The sequence below is a fragment of the Rhinolophus hipposideros genome, assembly GCF_964194185.1.
Source record: "Rhinolophus hipposideros genome assembly, chromosome: 15".
Taxonomy (NCBI): Eukaryota; Metazoa; Chordata; class Mammalia; order Chiroptera; family Rhinolophidae; genus Rhinolophus; species Rhinolophus hipposideros.
Genome location: NC_138061.1, coordinates 14,798,298 through 14,819,298, shown reverse-complemented (window position 1 = coordinate 14,819,298; position 21,001 = coordinate 14,798,298).

The window sequence follows — 21,001 nt, the reverse complement described above, 5'->3', positions numbered from 1 at the left end:
GGTACATACGTAACGGTATACAATATAATGGAATACTTTTCAACCATAAAGAAAATGGAATCTTGCCATTTGCAGCAACATGGATGGACCTAGAGGGCATTATGCTTGGTGAAATAAGTCAGACAGAGAAAGACAAATACCATACGATCTCACTTACATGTGAAATCTAAAAAACAAAACAAAACAAAACAAAATGAAGCTTATAAGTGCAGAGAACAGATTGGTGGTGGCCAGAGGGGCATGGGGTGGAGGAGGATGATAAAATGGGTGAATAAGATGTAAAGATACAAACTTCCAGTTATATAAATAAGTCCTGGGGATATAATGTACAGCATGGTGACTATAGTTAATGCCCCATATTTGAACGTTGTTGAGAGAATAAATCTTAAAAAGTCCTCTTCACAAGAAAAAATAATTTCGTAACAATTTATGTTGATGGATGGTAACTAGACATTGTGGTGATTATTTCTTGTATCCAAATTGAATCACGTTGTACACTTGAAACTAATATAATGTCATATGTCACCTATACTTCACCTATATACATATGTGTATATGCGTACATATACATAAATATATATACCGGGGGGACCAAAAAAATATATACACATTTTAAGAGATGTTATCTATGCAGTAGTTCGCTGTAATTGGAAGTGTCTGGACACTGATGGTAACCACTGTGAGCACCTCTTGTAATTGCAGAAGTCAAACGTGACTTGTATTCATCTTTTGTTATTGGTATATATTATATTTTACATATTACAATTTTAATAGTTTTTTCCTTTCTTAAAAATGTGCATACATTTTTTGTGTGCATATATATGTGTGTGTACATATATATGTATATATATACATATATATACAAACAAATGGATAAGGTTATTGCACACGTGTGTTCCAGGCATCATGCAAAGCGCTCAGCCTGTACTAGCCTATGAAATCTTCCCAGCACTCTAGGACAGAGGTAGACAGAACTGCTGTGGTCTCCAGCTTACAGACGGGAAACCAACCGGGCTTAGGAAGGTACAGTGACTTTCTCAAGGACACCCCGACTAAGGAAGCTGCGGAGAGGAAACTCAAGCCCCCAGTCAGTTTGACTTGAGGCCAATTTGGCCACCTCTGCACTGGGAACAGCTCAGGCTGCACCTCCTCCACCCCCAGCTCCTTGGGGGGAAGGGAAGCCAGGAGCCTTTGTCCCCAGAATGCTGGCCTGAGGTGGGTGTTCAGTGACTCAGACTAGGGTGCTCTGCCCTTGCCTATGATGGGTGAATATTCACTTTCATTGGCAGCTTGGCGAAGGGGGCCACCCTGATCTTACCATGTATGCATGGTCCTGAGCTAAGCTCCCACACCGGGAATTGAAGGGAGCAGTGGCTTCCAGTGGGAGATGGCAGTTCCTCTGGGTCACTCCCTTCTCACTTAACTCTTTCCCTGCTGCCTCAGCCCTGGTGACAAAGGTTTGGGCCTGGAGTGCAGTTTGGTGTGTCTCTGCAGGGTTTGTGTTGGGCAAACAACAGCCGAATTTCCACTCTAAGGTATCTCTACACGTTGGCCCTCGCCAGTTAGCTGTGGAGGTTCCATTTACTTCAGGCCTCATTAGTGCCCACAGCTCGAATTTACACAGATGTAAATCAGGTCATTAGCGCCTCACAGTTTGGCAAGGAGGTGTGGCCAAAAGGGGATTTAAGGGTGAAACTTAAGGGGGTGAGGGGAGGGAGCAAACTTTGAGCCCAACTTAATATTTAACCTCCCTGACAATGGTTTTGCAAGCCTTCCCCACCCTTTTCCCAGGCAGCTTCTTGGGTGAAAGAGTCGATAAATACACGGTAGATAACAGATGGGGCTGGGTGGGAGAAGACAATTGCTAAATTGTACATCAGATGCTGGGGGAGCAAGCCTGGGCCAATAGGAAGCAAGTTGTCCAGAGAAAGGTTTTCTGGAGGCTCACTTCTCTTCCTAAGCACACTTCACGGGTCCTTTGTCTGGGAGGAGAAGCCCCCAATGCCTCTTAACACAGTGTTAAATCATGGTGAGGGAAGGAAACTGAAGGGAAGATAATTCCAGAAGGGAGAAAGGGAATGGTGAGGGTTGGGGGGGGGGCGCAGAGCAGGAGAGAGACCCATTTCTGGTAAATAATTAACAACAAATGTCTCCCTAAAAAAAAAAAAAAGTTCCCCACAGAACTTTCAACTTCCCTAATTTGGGAAGTCAAAAGTTTAACTGGGCGCCAGGGTGCTGATGACAAGACTGGGTTCCAGCCCACTCATGTCACCCCAGCTGTGGCCATCTCCTTCTTGGGAAGACAGCGGTGTCTGGTGACAACAGGTGGAGGCCTGAAGCCTTCCCTCTGGAGTTCCAGGCAGGAAGGCAAGACTCTAGCGTCTCTCATCTTGGGTGTTGAGGATCCCTCCACAGGCTAGTCTCAGATCAAGACATCACAAGCATCAGTTTGGGAGTCAAACCTAGGTTTTCATTCTGCTTGGCTGTTACCTGCTGTGTAATTTTGCACAAGTTACTTCACTTCTCTGGGCCGGTATACTTCACTATGGAATGGAGCCAACAAAACTGCTTCAGCAGAGTTGATGCTAAGCTTAGATACAGTCTATGTCAGGGGCCAGTCAACTATGGCCTGTGGGCCAAATCTAACTGCCACCTGTTCTTTTAAATAAAGTTTTATTGGAAGCCAACCATGTACATTTAATCACTTATAGTCAATGGCTGCTTTCATGCTACAAAGGCCAAGCTGAGCAGTTGTAGTAGTGACTGTATGGCCCACAAAGCCTGAAGTATTTACACGCTAGTCTTTTGCAGAAAAATTTTCTGATACCTGGAGTATGCAAAGGATGCGGGCTGGTGCTTTGTAAAAGTTCTCCATGTGGCAGGGGTGGTAGTTAATATCATCCCAGGGCATTCAGGGGTTTGTCCTTCGTGTTCAGAAGGGTACGTCTTGCTTCTCTGGCGTATTTCCTTCCTCATAACCTCTGCCTTCCACTCACACTTTAGGTGCTGGCAATTATATCGGGGACAGGGCTCTTTCCTTATGCTGCTGAGTATGCAATAGGTGCTAATGACAACATCTTAAACCTTTGTTAGGCCCAGAAGGGCCTCAGCCTTTGGAGGCCACCAAGTCACTTGACAGATGGTCACCCTGAGGCCCGAGAAGAAGAAACCACAGAGGCAGATGAGAGCAGAGCAGGTCCAGAAGGCACACCTGAGGCTTCAGTATGGCCATGGCTGAACTCTTTTCGGGAGCCACTGCTTGCCTTGAGATGAGGGACAATGAAGAAAGAAAGAAGCCACTAGGTTCTTCTAGACCAATCGCCGGAGCACAGCAGGCTGAGCTGTCTCGGTTGTGCAGACCCCTCCCCACAAAGGAGCCGGACAAGTTCAGGGCCAGCACCACCTACTCCACTCCTACCTTCTTAAACCCAGCACTAAATGTTCGAATTCAGCAAATGCTTATGAAGTCAACTAAAGCAATTGTGCAGTTGAGACAAAACCTCTTCTCTCCAGAACCAGGCAGCAAGAGTGAAGCGGATGACCTCAGAGGCTTGCTGGCTGCCTTTCTTTCTTTCAGCTTCCTTTACGTGATGGCTATGCACCAGCCTAAGTTGCATGAATCATTCTCTCAGAGTAGCAACAGGAACTTGAAAAGTAGCCTCGCCAGCCCTGCCCACAAATACCTCCAGCCTGCTTTCCTGACCTGTTTGGCCTCCTGCTGGCATTTCCCTATAGGTCCTGCCTGGAAGAATTACAAGGCGCAGAGGATAGACCAGATAAAGAGCCTGCTGCTAGAAGTGCTACAAATGGTATTTACACACCAGTAAGTTTGCAAGACCCATGCATCTATCTAGTTACACAGCCAGAAGTTCCAACCACTGGCTCTCGGCACCATAACTGAATAACTACCATGTTCCAGGCATAATATCTAGGGCACTAGAACAGCGAATCTCAAAGTCATAAAGACCCTTTCAGGAGTCTGGGAACTCAAAACTATTTCATAATATTGTCATAACATGACTAAGATATTATTTGCTTTTTTTCACTCTGCAGTATACCATAGAATTTTCCAGAAGTTACATGATGTATGATATGATGTCATCACTCTGATGGCCAATGGGAAGTGTTTTCTAGAATTTTCTCAAGTGAGGTCTTCGGGGTGCTCAATCATTTTTAAAAGTGCAAAGGTGTCCACCTTGAGAGCAAGTTTGAGAACTGCTGTGCTATTCTATCTTTTTTTGAAACCCTCCCAACAGCCCCAGGAGGTGGATAGTACCCTCTTTAGTTTGCAGATGTGGAAACTGAGACTCTAAGACGTAAGGTGACTAGCCCTATGTCGCACAGGAAGCAAGCTGCTGAGCTGGGATTGGAAGCTGGCTCTGTCCAGGGCAAGGACAAGCTCCTCAACTTGGTGCAGAACGGGCCTCTCCAGCTCTCACAGGAAGACTCTACTCTGGAGGGACAGAGCATGACTTGGGGGCGCCTGACGTGGTTTATTTGGCTGGTTCCTTCCTTTCTGAGAATTCAGGAAATGCCAGACACTTTGGGCTTGTTTTCTGATTGTTCAAATAGGACAAGGGGAATGGACCCTGGAGCAATCCCTGAGGTCCCTTCTAGCTGCCCCCCCCACCCCCCGCCGCCCCAGTCACAGAGCTCAAAGTGCCAACTTGTGAGGACAGGTGAGGGTGGATGACAGATGGGCCAGCTGGAATGGGAAAAGGGGGTCACAGAATCAACCACATGTGCCCATTGTCTTTCAACTTTCCTTTTTTTTTTGGCTACAGTGTCTAATCAGATTTCAATCCAGTGGCTTTGCCAAGAAGAAATTATTATTATTTTTTAATCAAAACAAAACAAAACCTTTTCAACCTTGACAGGTTGGCCCAGTCTTCCCTTGCCCTCCATTCTCTCGCTGTTAATGGCTGTCCCCAGTGGCCTAGGCCAGGACTGGGCTTTATTCCTGGTGTGAATAAGAGGGAAGAGCACCTGCTCATCCCTTAAACAAACGGCACCATTTAAAATGGGTACCAGGGCCATCATTGGCTAAGGAGCCCTAAGAAGCAGAATCCCTGACTTTTGTTGGGTTCTGTGTGTGTGTGTCTTTTTCATTTTGTTTTGTTTTAGATATTTTGTTATTCTGCATGCTTCAAAAGAGGCGTGGGTGGCCCCGGGAAGGCCTGTATTCTTAGCTCATTTCCCTCCCATGGGGCTTTTGTGGACTTGCTTCTTGTGTTGGTCTTATTGTTCTTGCCGAGAGATTTGGGCTGTAAAATAAAGAGGCTGGATTTTTAAAAGGAAACAAATGTGGCCCGAATGAAGGGGCCCTGAGCAGCTAAATTATACCTGCAAACACACAGTCATGGCAGCCCTTGGGGCCTGCCTCCTCTCTGGCAGCCAGTGCCCACGCCCCATCACGCAGTCAAATCATGAGCAAGCATGCCCCATATTGCCCGTGCTCACCTTCAAGTTCACCCGCTGACAGTCTCCTCCACTACATACCCAGAGTCTTTCTCAGCTTGGTGACCAGAGGGCTTTCCCCGACACCAAGGAGCTTGCCTAGCCTTGAAGCAAGGCAGCCACAGTGCTCTGGATTCAGCTCCTCCAGAGACGGCATCTCCTAAGAGGGTACAGTGGTTGGTAGGATCTCGGCTTCTGTGGTCCTTTGGGGGATGGAATGATACCGGGCACTTGATTGCACAGATGGTCCCCAGCAACATTAAGCCCCAGTTGTCCATGGCGATGCCTGTGATACCTCTCTCTCCCTCACTCGTGCTTCCTGGGGTCGCCTCCCAAATAGACTACCTGATCCCAAGACCTTGTCTTGGAATCTACTTTTGGGGATGAGGCCCAAACTCGTACAGCACATCACTTAAGCTCCGTGAGTCTCAGTTTCCTCAGTAGTACAGGGGGCTGGTAATCTCTCCTTGCAGGTAATAATAATGTGTAATAATGTGTAATAATAGAGTAATAATAGAGTAATAATGTGTACCAGTCCTTACAATGGCAAAATCCAAAAGTGCACATGCTGTGTCTGCGCACGCATGTCTGCTGTAGGCTCCACAGAACCGAGCTGGGATTTGTGAAGTCTCATTATTTCCTAATCACTGCAGGTTAATACCCAGTTCACATGCTCTAGGGTTTGCAGACTCTGCGTCGCACGCTTGTACCAATGTGCTGATGTTCTTGTTTGGGCCCCTGTGACAAATGAAAAATGGCTACTGTAGCAAAGATGGGAAATGCAGGTCTCTGGGTGAGAAGACAAATTTACTATTCATTTGTCAGAAAGATTTCTGATCCTTTCTGAAGTAGCATGGAAAAGCAGAGAGAGAGTTTGAATTCTGGCCCCATCACTTAATGGCTGTGTAAATTTGAACAATTTACTTGCTGAGCTTCCGTCTTCTGCCTTGCAGAATTATAGTAAAAATTATAAATAATATCTCTAAACCCTTAGAGGCAATTCTATGGTGGATACAGAAATGAATGATGTCGTCTCTGTTTTCACATATCTTAGAGATCAGATCAGATGCTGTAGTAGCCAGAAGGACAGTATGACTGGACTCGTGGCCACCCATGTTTACGGAGCCTCTATTATGACAGAGGAGACCTCAAGGAGAGTCCCCTTCCTGTACTACCATCTTAGGCGTCTCCTTTTCTGCTTCCTCCCTCCCCCACTTTCTTCCTTTCTTATTTCTGTCTTCTCTCTCTCTCTCTCTTCTTTTCTCTACTTCTCACCCATATTGTCTCTGCTTCCTCTGTAACTCTGTTTTTCCCTTCTTCTGGGCCAGCACCACAGGCCTCCAACCACTCACATGCCTTGACTCCTGAGGAACCACAGGTCTAGGAGATTCAAAGCCTGGTAGATCCCATCTATGTTTCAGTGTAAACTGGGGGCCAGGCTTCTTCCATCCTCAGGGTACTTGGCATTTGGATGAACAGAGGCTCCTGAGAACCACTGAATTCATCAACTATCTCTTGTAAGGTACTTTGCAAATGGTGGCAGGCTGGGGCCAGCTCATCCTGGCTTGTAAGGGCTGATTATTAAATGTTCAGGAATTTTGCAAGTGGTTGATTTCACATAGGTAGCTTGAAATGGGTTGTGGTGAGAGTATTTACACTAGAGAAATTGGCAAACACTACAAATCAGGGATTTTCTTTTTTCTCAGAGAGCTGGTTGTTAAACATTTACCAGCAAACCACTGTATAAAATGTAGGTAATAGGAGAGGGACTGATTTGTAGAAACGGGCCCTGCCTTCAAAGGAGCTACACGAGCAGGCTTGATGATGATTATGTAGAGAGTGTCACTGATTTACAGTTAGAAAATAAATTTCAAGTTCCAGCTGAGTGACCCAGGGCAGGTCACTTTCCTTCTCTGGAACTCAGTTTCCTTCCTGTCTGCTAAATGGGAAATCCAGTAATACCTCCTGCTCAGGAATGATACATATCAAAGAAACCCCATTGTGATCTACACAGGGCAGTTCCAATCATCATAGAAACATCTGGAGAGTGTGAGATTCTCCTCTTGAGTGCCTCCAAGGAATGACTTAACCACACACAGGACCTGCCTGATAAACAATTGGAAACCAAGACAAACAGGCAATCGGGTTTTATCTCCCCTGGTTGGACTAGAAACAGCTTGACAGCACAGCCCTCCTCACAGAGCATAACTGAGCAGATGAGGAAGGGAGAGGGTTTAGGGAACCTGCGGTGAATACACCCACAAAAACTGTGCTCCTGGGTGGGAGCAGAGAAAGTTCTGTATTCTCTGGCCCGCTGTGGGGAGGCTATGGGATTTATGAAGCTATTTGAGTGCTTGAGTGGAATGTCCTCAACAGATGAGCAGGCCTGGCTCCTACAAACACACGGCTTGCTTTGGGATCTTTTTTTTAAAGCACTTATCTGAAGAGCAAGACAAGACTGATTCACTTTTCTAGACTAGAGATCTCTCCTTGGGCCCCTGGCCTAGCACCATCCTGCAGGTCACCCAGCCGACCGATCACCCCATTCTCCTTCTCCCAGCGCCCCAGCACCATGTGCTCTCCCAGTTACCCCTTCTCTTTCTATAAACATCTCCGGCCATGGCATTTACACTCAGAACCACACGCTCTGCGGTTTAATTATAGGAAAGTACTTCGGTCTTTTTCTCTAATGATTTAATAGTCTGTCTTCCTAAGCAAATTGTAAAACCCTTCAGGGCATGCAGTACTGTCAACCGAATCTGTTTCTCCTGAGCGTCTGCATGCCCTGCGAGGGCTCAGCATGCCCTAAGAGCTGCCCCAGTATGCGCGCTTGCTAGGGGGGAGACCCCACTTCACACTTTGGATGCAGCATCTCTGGGAAGCTCAGAAGGCATCCAACCTGAATTTGCTGGCTGGTTCCTACAGTGATCCAATGAGGAGGGAGGTGGAAACAGAGCCTTTTTCAGAGGTAAGAAAACTGAGGCCTAGAGAGATATGTGGCAAAGCCAGAATTCAAACTCCGGTCTTTCTTAAAGACCCACGCTCTTAACTACCATGTTGTTAAGCAAAACTGAAGCAAAGCTGTGAGGCAGCCTGCACCTACCGGGAAGGTGTTGGGAGTTAGTATTAACTATAAAGAGCAGCTGGGGCCAGGAAGTGAGGGACGGTGCCCGAGTCTCCCCCGAACAGCAGGCAGGTGAGCTCTGCAACAGGGCTGGAGGAGGGCTTAGGCTCTGCTGGGCGACTTTCCTCTCCGTTGAGTTGGCCTTAAATCTCATGTGTCTTGGTGCAAACCATTGTTCTGAATCTTTGTTTCCTTTCTTCCTTCCCTTTTGCTCTTCCTCATGGATAGCCCAGGGTATTTTTGGTTTTATGTGGGGTTTTTTTTTCACTTTCTCTTCTGCACTGTGTGAATGTGTCAGAATGTTCCTGGAACTTCCAGTCCGAGAGCAGTTGGTGTGCTCCAAGGCCCAGGTACATGCTGTCCTCCAGGCCAGGTGGCCACTGAGACTATTGACATGGATGGCACAGCACTGGCCTCCGAAGGGCTAAAGGGAGCTGGTGGGGACGCTTTGGGAGGCCTGGCCTAGGCCCTTAGGGCAGCCCCTGAGGCCCTGGGGACAGACAGGACACCGGGTCTCATGGATGTTGAAAACCCAGCAGGGACCAGAACTGAGATGCAGACCAAAGGGCTCTGCCTCAAAGTGTCATTTATCCCCCAGGCTACCTCTCGGCTTTTCACTTTGGCCGTCAGAAACGGCCCTCGACATCCAAGACCAGGCCTGCTGACTTCATGTCTCCATCTCGTTCTCCTTGTATCTCTCGCTCCCCACACCCACCAAGGCTCATTCAGAACTCGATTCCCAACAGGAACCCCTATCATTTCTTGATATTTCTTATAGGCCAGGCACTGTGCTAAGTACTCAGGGTTGCCAGATAAAATCTAGGATACCCAGTTAAATTTGGATTTTAGATAAATAATGAAGTCTTTCAGTATACATATGTCCCAAACATTGCATTAGGCATCCTTATACTTTGAAAATAGAACACAACAAAACAACACAGAAACATTCACTGGTTATCTGAAATTCAAATTTAACTGGGTATGCTGATTTCTTTATTTTTTGCTAAATCTGGTAACCCTAGATCTTATCTCAGTTAATCCTCACAATAACTGTACCAGTGGTTACTATTACTATTCTCATTTTACAAAAGCGAAAACTTAGTCCAGAGCTTACCAACAAGAGGGCCAGGATCTGAACCTGGGGTGTGTGAGTGGGGGCAGGGGGAGGTCTGATTCCAAAGCCCAAGGCACACCAGTGTGTGGGATGGCCTCAAGGGTGGAGATGTGTCCGGATTAGGCCTGAGGTTTCTGAAGGCAGCCTAAAGTAACTGAACCACTCTCTGGCTCAGTCCCTCTTCTGTAAATAGTGACCAGAGTGACTGCCTTGCAGAAGTGAGACTTGAATGAGTTCGTACATGTCAAAGACTTAGAATTGTGCCTGCCCCATGGTAAGTGCTCAGTAGATGTCAACTAAATTACCTCTTTAACACAAGGTAATGCTGACTCATCCATTGGTGCTTTTTCAGAATCCTTACAGCATCCCAGGGAGGGAGGGTGAGCAAACAATGCCCTCAGATTTCTTATGCAAGGGGCATGGAGAAGTTGGGTTGGGTCCACAGAAATTTGGAACTAGATCTGGGATTGGAACCCTAAGGCACTGTTGCCCTATAAAACCACTAGGAGCCAATATTTTTGTGGGGCCAGATGAGACGGTACAAAAAAATTTTTAAAACCATCATGGGAGTTCCCTCCTCTCAGTGAGAAGAAACAGGTTATAACTTTTCTATCTCACATTTGCCCCTTGGGGATGGGTTATGCATGTGCATATCCACGGAGCTAAAATTCAAACTATGAAGCAATCTATGGGGCCCAGACATAGCCAATCAGAATTGATCTTGGCCCTAGTGCTGCGGGCAGGCTTCTGAGACCCCTCCCCATAAGCCAGGCATTAACCCTGTAATGACTAGATACTGAGGAAGTCTGGGGTTGTGTGGGTCCAGGGTGAAGGGCAGGGACAGCAGGGGGTCCTTGGGGAGCTCAGGGTAGTAGCTCTTTGCAAACCAGCTCAGATATATTTCAATATTTTAACCAGCCCAGCCATAGCCATATGTGTTGGTGAAGCTCAGACTCATGTCAGGGTTTCACCTAACAGACAGTCTCCACCCACTAAAGAAAGAAAGGTTGAGGGACAGTGCGTGTGAGCCATGCTTGGTTGAATCCCCTGTAAACTGTGAACAGTGCAGGAGTCATAACTGCTGTAATTAGACAGCTATGCAGGCACCTGTTCCTGCTGATCCTAAAAGGTCCTCACCATCAAGGTCCCATAAAATACCATTAACGCATGTTATTGTGATTTCAACAAATCTAGGATAGCTATGCTCTGCTGCCTCAAACAGGAAAAATAATTGTGAAAGTCTTTTAGAAAAGACCCTAGAGGACAGCAGGGTGCTTAGATGCTAGTCCAGCTTTGTCCCTGATTATGAGACCTTGAGCAAGCCATTCCCTGATTTTGGCTTATAGAGTAAGAGAACCAGGTGGTATATTAGCCAGGGCTCTTTTGGTTGCAAATGAAACACAACCAATCCAAACGGGCTTATGCCAAAACCTGGATTTACTGGCCCACATAACTGAAAAATTCAGATAATGTTGGCTTCAGGTGGAGCTGAATCCAGGGGCTCAAACAGAATACCTATGATTTGGTCTTTTCGTCACACTTTCCTACTCAGGCATGCTCATTCTGTGTGGTGATTCCAGTTGCTCCAGCCTGACATTATCCTTAGAACCAGCAATTCCATCAGAAATAGGCCTTCTGTATCCCAATAGCACTCCCCCAAATTCTCACTGGACTGAAGTGAGCTATGTGTCCATTCTAAACAAGCCACTAGAGTCAGAGGGCCAGAATATTCCAGGCCTGGGTTATATGTCCACCACTTGAAGCCAGGAGTAGGTTGGCCCTTTCCAAAGGTCTGGGGGTTCAAGGGTGTTGGTTTCAAAAAGAAAAATCAGGGTGCTGTGAACAAAAGAAGGGAGAAAGAATGCTGGGAAAGCACAACTATCAGGTGTTCACTGCAGATGGCTCTCGGGTGACTTCCAGTTCTTAACGTCGATGATTTTAGGGAACAAAATTTTCTGCTTTGTGTCCTTTGGGAACTTACAAAGAGGAGTGTATGAGGGGAAAACTACTGTTCTCTTTTTGGCCCCTTACTCTTCTTATCCCACCCATTTTATCACTGTCATGTGTCCCCTTGGGAAGAGAGCCAAGTAGAGAACTGACCTTGTGAAAAGTCCAAAAGCCACACTTCAGTGGGATTTATGGAAGAAATTCGGGATCATCCTCCCTGAGAAGTGGGTCTCCATGCAAACACCTCCCATACTGACCATTCTAAACAGGAAGGGTGGCCTGCCTTCAGTATCCACTGCCATCTGGGTGGCTACCTTTTCACGCAAAGAGCAGCAAAATTTTACCCTTCTCCTTGCACACAGCATTCACCCTGAAGTTTCCTGCGGTCCTTAACTCCAGCTCCACGCTGATTTGTATGCTGTAATGGTGATATGCACCGCCTGACTATAACCAGATCCAAACACCAAACAGTGAACTTGCTTAAGTGCAGTTTTGTGAGCAACAGTAGAAGGAAAATGGTAATGAAGGGCAGTCCGCTGAAGGGAGGTTAAATACTTTCATACTTCTCAGCTAACCCAGAAACTTCCCTGAATTCTCATTTAAAAAAAAAAGTTCTCTGTAATCTGATGTTTTACCTCATTAAATGCTGCAATTTGAGAAACAAGAAAAGGACTGAGATGAAAATTGGCACCTGGTTCAGGTCACTGAGCTGTGATTCTGCGGCTGGTGTGCCCGGCTCCCCTGTAGGGGAGGGTTCAGAGAATGACAGGGCACTAACTGGGCAGGGTTTGAGATTTCCTGTGGCCTCCCAGAAACTTTGCCTCTCTCAGCCCCAACCCACAAAGCCCATTCTGGTCCCTTTCCCTGGAACCCTCCACTGTTACATCCTGCCCCTGCTTCGAGGAGATGTACCGCCATGTTGATTTTTGAATCCTGGTTGAAAGACAGAAATTCAGAAGCAGTTGGCTCCTCTTCCTCGAAAGTAGTAAACTCCCCTTTTTTTTCTGTCCCTGGCTCATTTTCTTCTTTCTTTTCTGTATGTCTACTATTATTTTCTTCTTTATTCAATTTTCTTCCCTTCCTCAGTGGCAGCAATGACATTTTTAATATGAAAATATGAACCAATTAAAAAATTAATAATATAATATACCAGAAACCATTGACTTGTACACTTTAAATGGGCGAGTTGTATGACAGGGAAGTGATATCTCAATAAGCTGGTTGGGTTTGTTTTATTTTATTTATTTATTTTTTTAAGTGGTAGGGAGTTAGGAACTACAATCTGGTTAAATGGAGATTTCAGCTGCGTTTACATAGCGTAGGAAGGAGGAATTGCTCACTACCCACATGGTGAAATGGAGATTGGGTGATACACTCGCTCAGCTTGGAGCCACAGCTGTTCTCCCTCCCTTCCAAAGGCCAAAATGAAAGATGAGTTTGTGGTTATGGCCAAAATTAGTGGGGGTCTATGTACAGAGTATATTTGTGTGGTATGTGGGTATCGGTGACAATCTTTCAAAGGCCACACAAAGTCCCATCTCCTAAGTGTTGGGGATCTGAGAGGTTAAAGTCAAGTAACAATGGCTTCCCTTCTCAGAACTACCTGGTTAAAAGGTATGTGACTCCTATTTGTCTGGGACAATTTGCTTTTATCTTTCTCCTTTTCCTCATTGACGTCACTTCCTCCTCTTTTCCATTTCTCAGAGGCGGCAGTGGGATTTGGCCCCATGAACACAACAATTTACAGGGAAGTTATACAGTGTCTCTTGTCTGTGGCATGGACCATATTCAGAGAGACATCTCGGGGCTCCCTTGTGCTACCCCAGGCTTCCACATACCACCTGCCCCAACTCATACACGCTCAGCTCTGCATAGGAAATTCACCACTTTATGGCCTCACGTAAAAGTGCCATTCTGAATAAACACAAAAGCAATCAAACGCTATTGAGTTGTTGGTCTTAAATATCAGTCATGCTTCATCGCAGGCATACGGGCCCTGTTCCTTGCATGATATCGTCATATAAAGAGTGAGGGCCTTAGGGGCATCTTAATGAGGTGATAATGAGGAAAATAATGTTCTGGTTTGGCGGGCGGGGGGGGGGGGCCTGGTATTCACTATAATGTTCATAGTGGGTTTAATCTTACATTGGACTCCTTCCTATACAGTATTAAGAAAGAGGAGTGGGAGGGAAATAAAGATGGTATTGAGGCAGGGGTGTGTGTGCGCGTGCACACATGCAGTGCTTTGAATTGTTTCTTCAACTGCCTTTTATTGCTCTTGAAGACCTGCCCATAATATCATGAGACTTTTCTTTTAATGCAGATGACCAAGTCCTAGAGCAGTGGCTCCAAGGAACTTCCTTCTCCAATATCCAGAGCTCTTTATGTTCCCTTTCTCTGCATTCATGCTGCCTTCCTTGCTGTATTATGCTGTTATGTGTTTTTGCTCTGTTTTCTAAGATACTCTTTGTTACTCTTGAAGACCTGCCACTATTTCAAAACCTTTTCTCTTTGCATGATCCATTATGGAGCAATAGGGAGAGGGAGCTTCCTACTTTGCGGTAGAGATGGTCTTTATTCTCCCTTCCTCCTTCTTTCTTTTCAAACACTTGGAAAACCAGATAGTTGAGAAAGCTCTTTGAAATGGGAAGTGACAAATTCTGCTCTTTTCTGAGTGATGTAACCTCTTTGGTGGAAAAAAAGATTGTCTAGAAACTAAGGTGGCATTGTTGTTACTATTGAATAAGAACAATAGATGAGTTAAAAATCATTAATTCATCCATTCATTTGTAACTTAAATATTTCCTTGGGGCCATGACAGGTCTTATTTATATTTATGCCAAATATTATGTTTGCTCTGAGTCTTCACTTATTTTACTAACAGGATTCCAGATTTATTTTTTTTTCAGTGATTCTCCTGTTCCAAAAATTCCAAAGTTTTCTTAGTCATGACAACAAATCAGACCTCATTTTTGCTCCCTTGCTGCTGTTGCCAGTTAATTCAGTCCACAATCAATCGTCCGTCCATTCTTCCATCCATCCGTCCATCCGTCCATCCATCCCTCCATCTGTCCATCCATCCATTCATCCATTCATCCATCCATATGTCCATTCATCCATTCATTCAACAAATATTTCTTTTATACTTAGTATGAGCTAAGTACTCAGCTTGGTGACTGTCTAAGAATACAGTGGTGAGTCTACATATCTGCCCTTTGGGAAGATAGAGCCGTGTGAGGAATATTGACAAAGACAGACAGACGATTGCTGCATAGCATCAGGTCCAGTGCTCACTGGAGCACAAAGAAGGGGAAAGCTGGCCAGAGGGACTCAGAGAAAGTGCCTCTGAGGAAATGTACAGGAGAAGCTTTCACAAATGGTAGATTTTATGACTATGAAAGGCACAAAAACATATCCCAGTTCTTCAGGGCAGAGGTGGGGTTGGGTGGGCACTCCTGGGAAGTTTTAAGAAAAAAAAAAAGAAAAAAAGGAAAAATAAGGAAAAATAAACAAACACACCCAGATTCTATCCCAGGAGATTCTGAGTCACTAGGTCTGGGGTGGTGGGTCTCTACATCTGGATTTTTCTAAAAGCTCCATAGGTGATTCTGTTATTAGCCATGGTTGTGAATTGCCACCTATTTTCCTGCATACAGCTGCCACTTTAAGTACATTAAAACCACAACTGAGAACCATGATTTAAGGTAACTAAAACAGAGTTGGAATAGAATGCTGATGATCAGTAACCATCCTCCCCCGGTAATTGAGAAGGGACTTATGAATCAGTGAATGTGGAACTGCAGAATTTCTCAGGCTCTTAGAAAATGATGCCTATAAAAGTGTCTGGCTTGAGTCAGAGTGGAATTTAGCTGTCATATTTCTCTTGACTGACCACCATAACCCTTTGGTAATTGATCTAGTAAATTAGTAACTCATATCATAACAGTAGCTTAAACTTTGTAGAGTTCATGATTGCTTGCTGAAAATAGACATCTGGCAGGAGAATTTTCAGCGTAACTAGTAAAGAAGAACCCAGACAGGAATTTGCTCATGAAAAGTCTTAATATTTCAATCCACAGTCTGAAATTTCAGTTGTTCCGGATGTAATTCTTCAGGATATGTTTGTAAATGTTCCCCTAATACAGGGTGTTGTAGCTGTCTCTCTCTTATTCACTCCCTCCCTCGAAGACACTACAATGCAATATGGATGAAGTTTAGATTTGCCTGGAGCTTGGGGACCATCATTACCTACACAGTGCTGGAAAAGACTCAGGAATTAGTAAGCTTTGACCTGAAGAAGTGACCTTGTTACTCTGGAGATAGAATAAGAGGAGACTAAATACTCTTGATTTGGTCTGAATCAGTCTAGAAAAGAAGAAGCTGAATATCCAACTCTCTCCAAAAATGATTCAATGAAAATCACCCAAGGGAGCTCATGAAACATGCAAGTTGCTGGGCACTGTCCCAGCCTTGCTGAATCTGAATTTCTGGGGGTGAGGGCCAAAGCCCCCACCTCCAACATGTGATTTTTATAGTAACAACCACTTTACGAAAAGGTAAAAAAGTCTCTAGCACACTCTTAGTTTGGTATATTTCCTTTTGGTATATTTCTGCATTTAGATTCAGAAAAAAACGTATGTGTTAAGAGCTTGAGACCTAGAGTCAGCCGTTTCTGCTCCCTGTTCTTTTGCTAGTTCCCATGGAGAAGTCCCATTCCCTTTTTGGACCTCGGTTTCCTGTTCCATAAATGGCACTAATAAATATCATAATTAAAGGAGGGGGAGATTTATAATTCCTGTCCTCCTTACCTTAAGACCAAATGAGAAAATGGATATGAAAATACCTTGAAAACTAAAAATACACAATTCTAGAATTACAATCATTTTACGTATGAAGGATCTGCAGTTTAAATGCCCAGCTAACAATTGTTTCCTGGCCAAATACTAACCAGACTTCTTAATCTGGCTGTTTTTACTTTCATTCAGGAGAATACACAATGAGCCATCTAGCCCTAAGCATAAATAAGGTGGTTCAGATGCTGCAAAGAAATAGACAGGGATCATGAAAAACTTTAACATATCAATCCAAGATTGCGTAATTCACATCTAGAGCAGCTACCAAGGATTGGGGGCAACTGAATCTGTTCCCCAAAGCCTATTATGTTTTCCACATCCAGGAAGCTGCTTAAGCCACAGCTTTCTCAAACCAAAGCAATGTCCACTATCTTTGACTGCTTGCCTGCTGAGATTGTTCTTTCTTCTGGCAAATAAACATCTGGCTGTACAACAAGCCAGCCTGATGCATTTTGTGACAGATTTCTCCTAATATTCTAATCTCTCAGGCCCCAGACATGAGGCCTCAAGAGAGTTGGAAAGACGTTGTCTAACATTTAATTGATATATGACGAACCCTCTATTATCTGCCTTCAATTGTCCATCTGAGGCTTCAGGCTAAGAAGGGAGGCTGTCTGCATTCCTTGACAGTTTTGAAAGTTTACAAGATTGATGGAGACTGAGTAATGCATTCAATAGTCCTGTACATAGCTGTTCGTATTTATTCACTTGAGGTCTCTTCAGTACCAGTTCTCTGGCATAATCCAATAGGGCCCCGTCCAGTTCTCTGCTTTGAAAAGATCCGTTTTCTAGGCCTAGGGGAAATAACCACTGATGACAGAACTCTTAAAAGCTCCTACCCAGCCCCGATAGGAAATAGGCTGGTGGAGAGGGAAGAAGGAAGGGGGATTCATGGCTTAGACTCTTAGGAGGATGAAATGATTGCCTGTACTGCAAAGAGGACTCATTCTGCTCATCGTCTCCATCATTCACTTTATGCTCAGAGGCACAAAAGAGAGGACTCTGTTCTCTGCTCTGGTAAAAGTTGCTTAGCTCACTGCCATGTTTGGGGTTTATAGCCAGAGTAGTTACAAAATGGGAAGGCTTTCCTGTTGCTTTGTTTGAGAGAACAAAGGAGGACTATAAAACAAACCATGCTGAAGCAACAAGAGAAGAAAATCCAGTTCTACCTGGCTCCTCCTTGAATGGGTTCCCATCCCATTCTGGGGCAGATGGGGCAGTCAGAGCCCCTAACCACTGGTGTGGAAAGTAAAACCCTGGAGTCATTTGACCCAGCTCTCAGAGCTGCCTCTACCAGGAACTAGAAGGTGGCTTCCAGGGAGTTAACCCTTTGGTTCACAAGTACAGGGTATAAGACTTTCAAGACACTGGGAGGACACAGTACATGAACTTGAAAAAATTGATGATGATGATTATGACGATGATAAAGATAAATAGCTCCCATTTATTGAGCCTTTACCACATCGCAGGCATTGTTCTACGTACCTTACATGTATGGTCTCATTGCAGCCTCACAACAACTGTGTGAGGTGGATACAATCATTTTCATTTTACAGATAAGGAAACTGAGGATCAGAAAAGTGAAGAATCTTGTTCACAGTCGTACCATTAGGAGGTGGTAGAGCTGGGCCAGGGTCTGTTTATCTTCTTTCTCTGTTCCTTGGGTCCACAGGGATTATAAAATAAAATATGCTTCCTTCTACTTAAAACATCCCTTGTGGCTCCTAGTCTGTGCTCTTCTGTGTCAGATTATTGGGGAGTTTTCTGCATGGCATCGATGGTCCTTCTGGTCTGACTAGACTTTCTTGGTCCCAGAAATCCTCTAGTGTCAGCTCCTCACTGGTGAAGGGGACGCAAAGCAAATGTGAGCTGAGGACTCTTTGGCCAGAGACTTGAGGCCTCCCAAGGACCATCCAGCTCACAGCCCTGAAGACCAGAGGACTCACGATCCCAATAGGGTAATTATAGGCAGTAAGTGGCATGAACGAAAGAACAGATAAGGACAAAAGAGGAAGCAGGAAGGAAACCCATGAGAGCCAAGGAGAAAGCAGAGGTTATCCTGAAGACCAGCACTATCTCTTTTCAGGTTGTTCAGTGGTGACCAAGTTTTGGTCTTTCAGAAAAGGAGGAACAGCTCTGTGGGGGTCTTTAGAGCCAAGTCTAGTGCACCAAGCTGGGGTCACAGGTGAGACTTGCCTCCCTATGTTAAAAATACAAATGAACCATGACAACAGATGAGTTTTTAGGAAGTTATGGAACACGGCACGACTCTGGAATGAATGTCTTACTTCCTTTGAAAGGACACAGTGCCCACCTAGGTATTTCTACATGGCTGTCTATGTTAACAAATCGAATGTAAGACTTCCATGTTCCATCCTGTTTGAGGTGGGATGCAGTGTTTGCAGCCTAAGTGCCTGTGTATACCTAGAACTGCCCAGACACTCACTAAATGTATGTGGTCTAAATGAAGAGCACAGCACTTACATCTGACCCGGACTGAGTTTGGGAGAAGACAGAGCAGCCCAGGAGGACCTAGGAGTGCCAGTGGACAGGCAGCAATGGCCAGACCACTGACTGGGCTGGTAGAGAAGGACTAAGCGGATGGTCTCAAGTGGAAAGTCCAACCATGTAGAAAGAAGCAGCACAGAGGGACCATAAGTTTAGAGCATGAAGCCAGACTGTGAGCTGGAGGTCAAAACAGAGAAGGGCAGTGATGGAGCTTGGATATCAAGGAAGGACCTGGTTCCTTTGAACTAGGCATTACCTTGTAGTGGAAAGAGTCTAGGCTTTGGAGCTAGACAAACCAAGATTGAATCCTGCCTCTGCTAGTATTCCTGCTACTTACAGGCCTGAGCTTAGCTATTCCAATCTGCAAAGCACAAGTAATAAAATCAAGCCACAATACATTGATTATTGCTGTGTAACAAAGTATCTCCACAATTTAGTGGCTTAAAACAATAGCCATTTCATTGTATCTTGCAGTTCTACACAGGGCTCCACTAGGCAATTCTTCTGTTCCCTGTGGCATCAATGGAGATCACTCGATGGGAGGCTGCTCTGGAGGGTCTTGATGGCATTGTCATACATAGGAGCCTTCGCAGGCGGAGCTCAGGTGACTGTCAACAAGAGCATCTACACCAGGACTTCCAGCATGGTGGTCTTAGGGTAGTTGATCTTCTCACATGCCTTCAGCGAACAAGGAGAAAGTTGCACAGCTTTTTATGACTAAGCCTTTTATTGTACTCTATTTTTTAAAGTACTCTCAACTCTACCCAGATCCAAGAGGGAAGGACATAGACCCTACCTGTTTTTTAAACGAATCATTTTATTTAAGAGAAAAAGCAGATGCTTATTATTTATGCATACAATTTCATAAATTATTGTGGAGCTCAGTGATTATGAACTTTGTGGATTAAATATGAGCAAGAAGATCAGTTATGAAAGAACGACACCACCTTTTGATGGGAAAAAAATTAAAGAATTTGCCATCGTGTTTTAAAACTCATACAGCACCTTATGGTGAAGATTAAATAGAAAGCATTTAGCACAATGTCTTGCACACAGTAAGTGCTTTTAATGTTAGTGTCTCTCCCTCATCTATTAATGGGCAGAAGAGTAATCTAAGTATATGATCTGGGGTTTCAAAACAAGAAGGTCTGTATCACTTAAGGATGTTTTAGTCACAAGCAATAGAAAATTTACATAAAGTACTTTATACAGTAAGATCATTTATTATCTTATATAACAAGTAGGATAGACTTGGAATGATCCCAGGGTTAGTAATTTCATTGCTCAATGATATCTTCAAGGAAGCAAGTCATTTCCATCTTTTCATTTCATCGTCCTCCACCTGTTAACCCATCCTCTTAGGTAATATATCTTCATAGTCCCAATATAGCTGCTACAGTTCTGAGCGTCTTATGCAAATGAGAACATCCACAGAGCAATCCATGTGAATGTTGGGTTAGGCTCTTGTGTTCCTTTTCATGAATAAGGAAAACTTTCTGAGAGGCTCCCCATCAGACTTCTCCGCACATCTAATTTGTTCAAATCCAAATGATTTATTTGGCATTAAGGATGAGACCACCAAAACTGGCTGAAATCAATCAAGCTGCGAAGTCCTGGGGCTTGGAAGAGTTGAACCTTCTGGAAAGGCTGTGATCACCTGGGTAAGGTGAAAAAAATCAGGATTCTATTAGCAAGAAAGATAGAAGAGAATGGCATGGAAATGGCAGTCAAAAGTGTTTTCCACCATCCACTTCATGGTTTTTTCAGCACATCTTCTGTTCTGTACATGGTCTTACTGGTCATGGCCCACAGCTTGACAATGTTCTTAATGGGCACTGGACGTCTTTCTCTTGGTGATCAGGTGATAGAGAACAGAAACTGAAGGGAAGAGAATGGAAAGATCAGAGCAGAAACCTAAATCCAAAGTATCTGAGACACTGGGTCAGAACCACGCCACTGGAATGGAGGGTTTGAAAAGGCAATGGGACCAGATTTTAG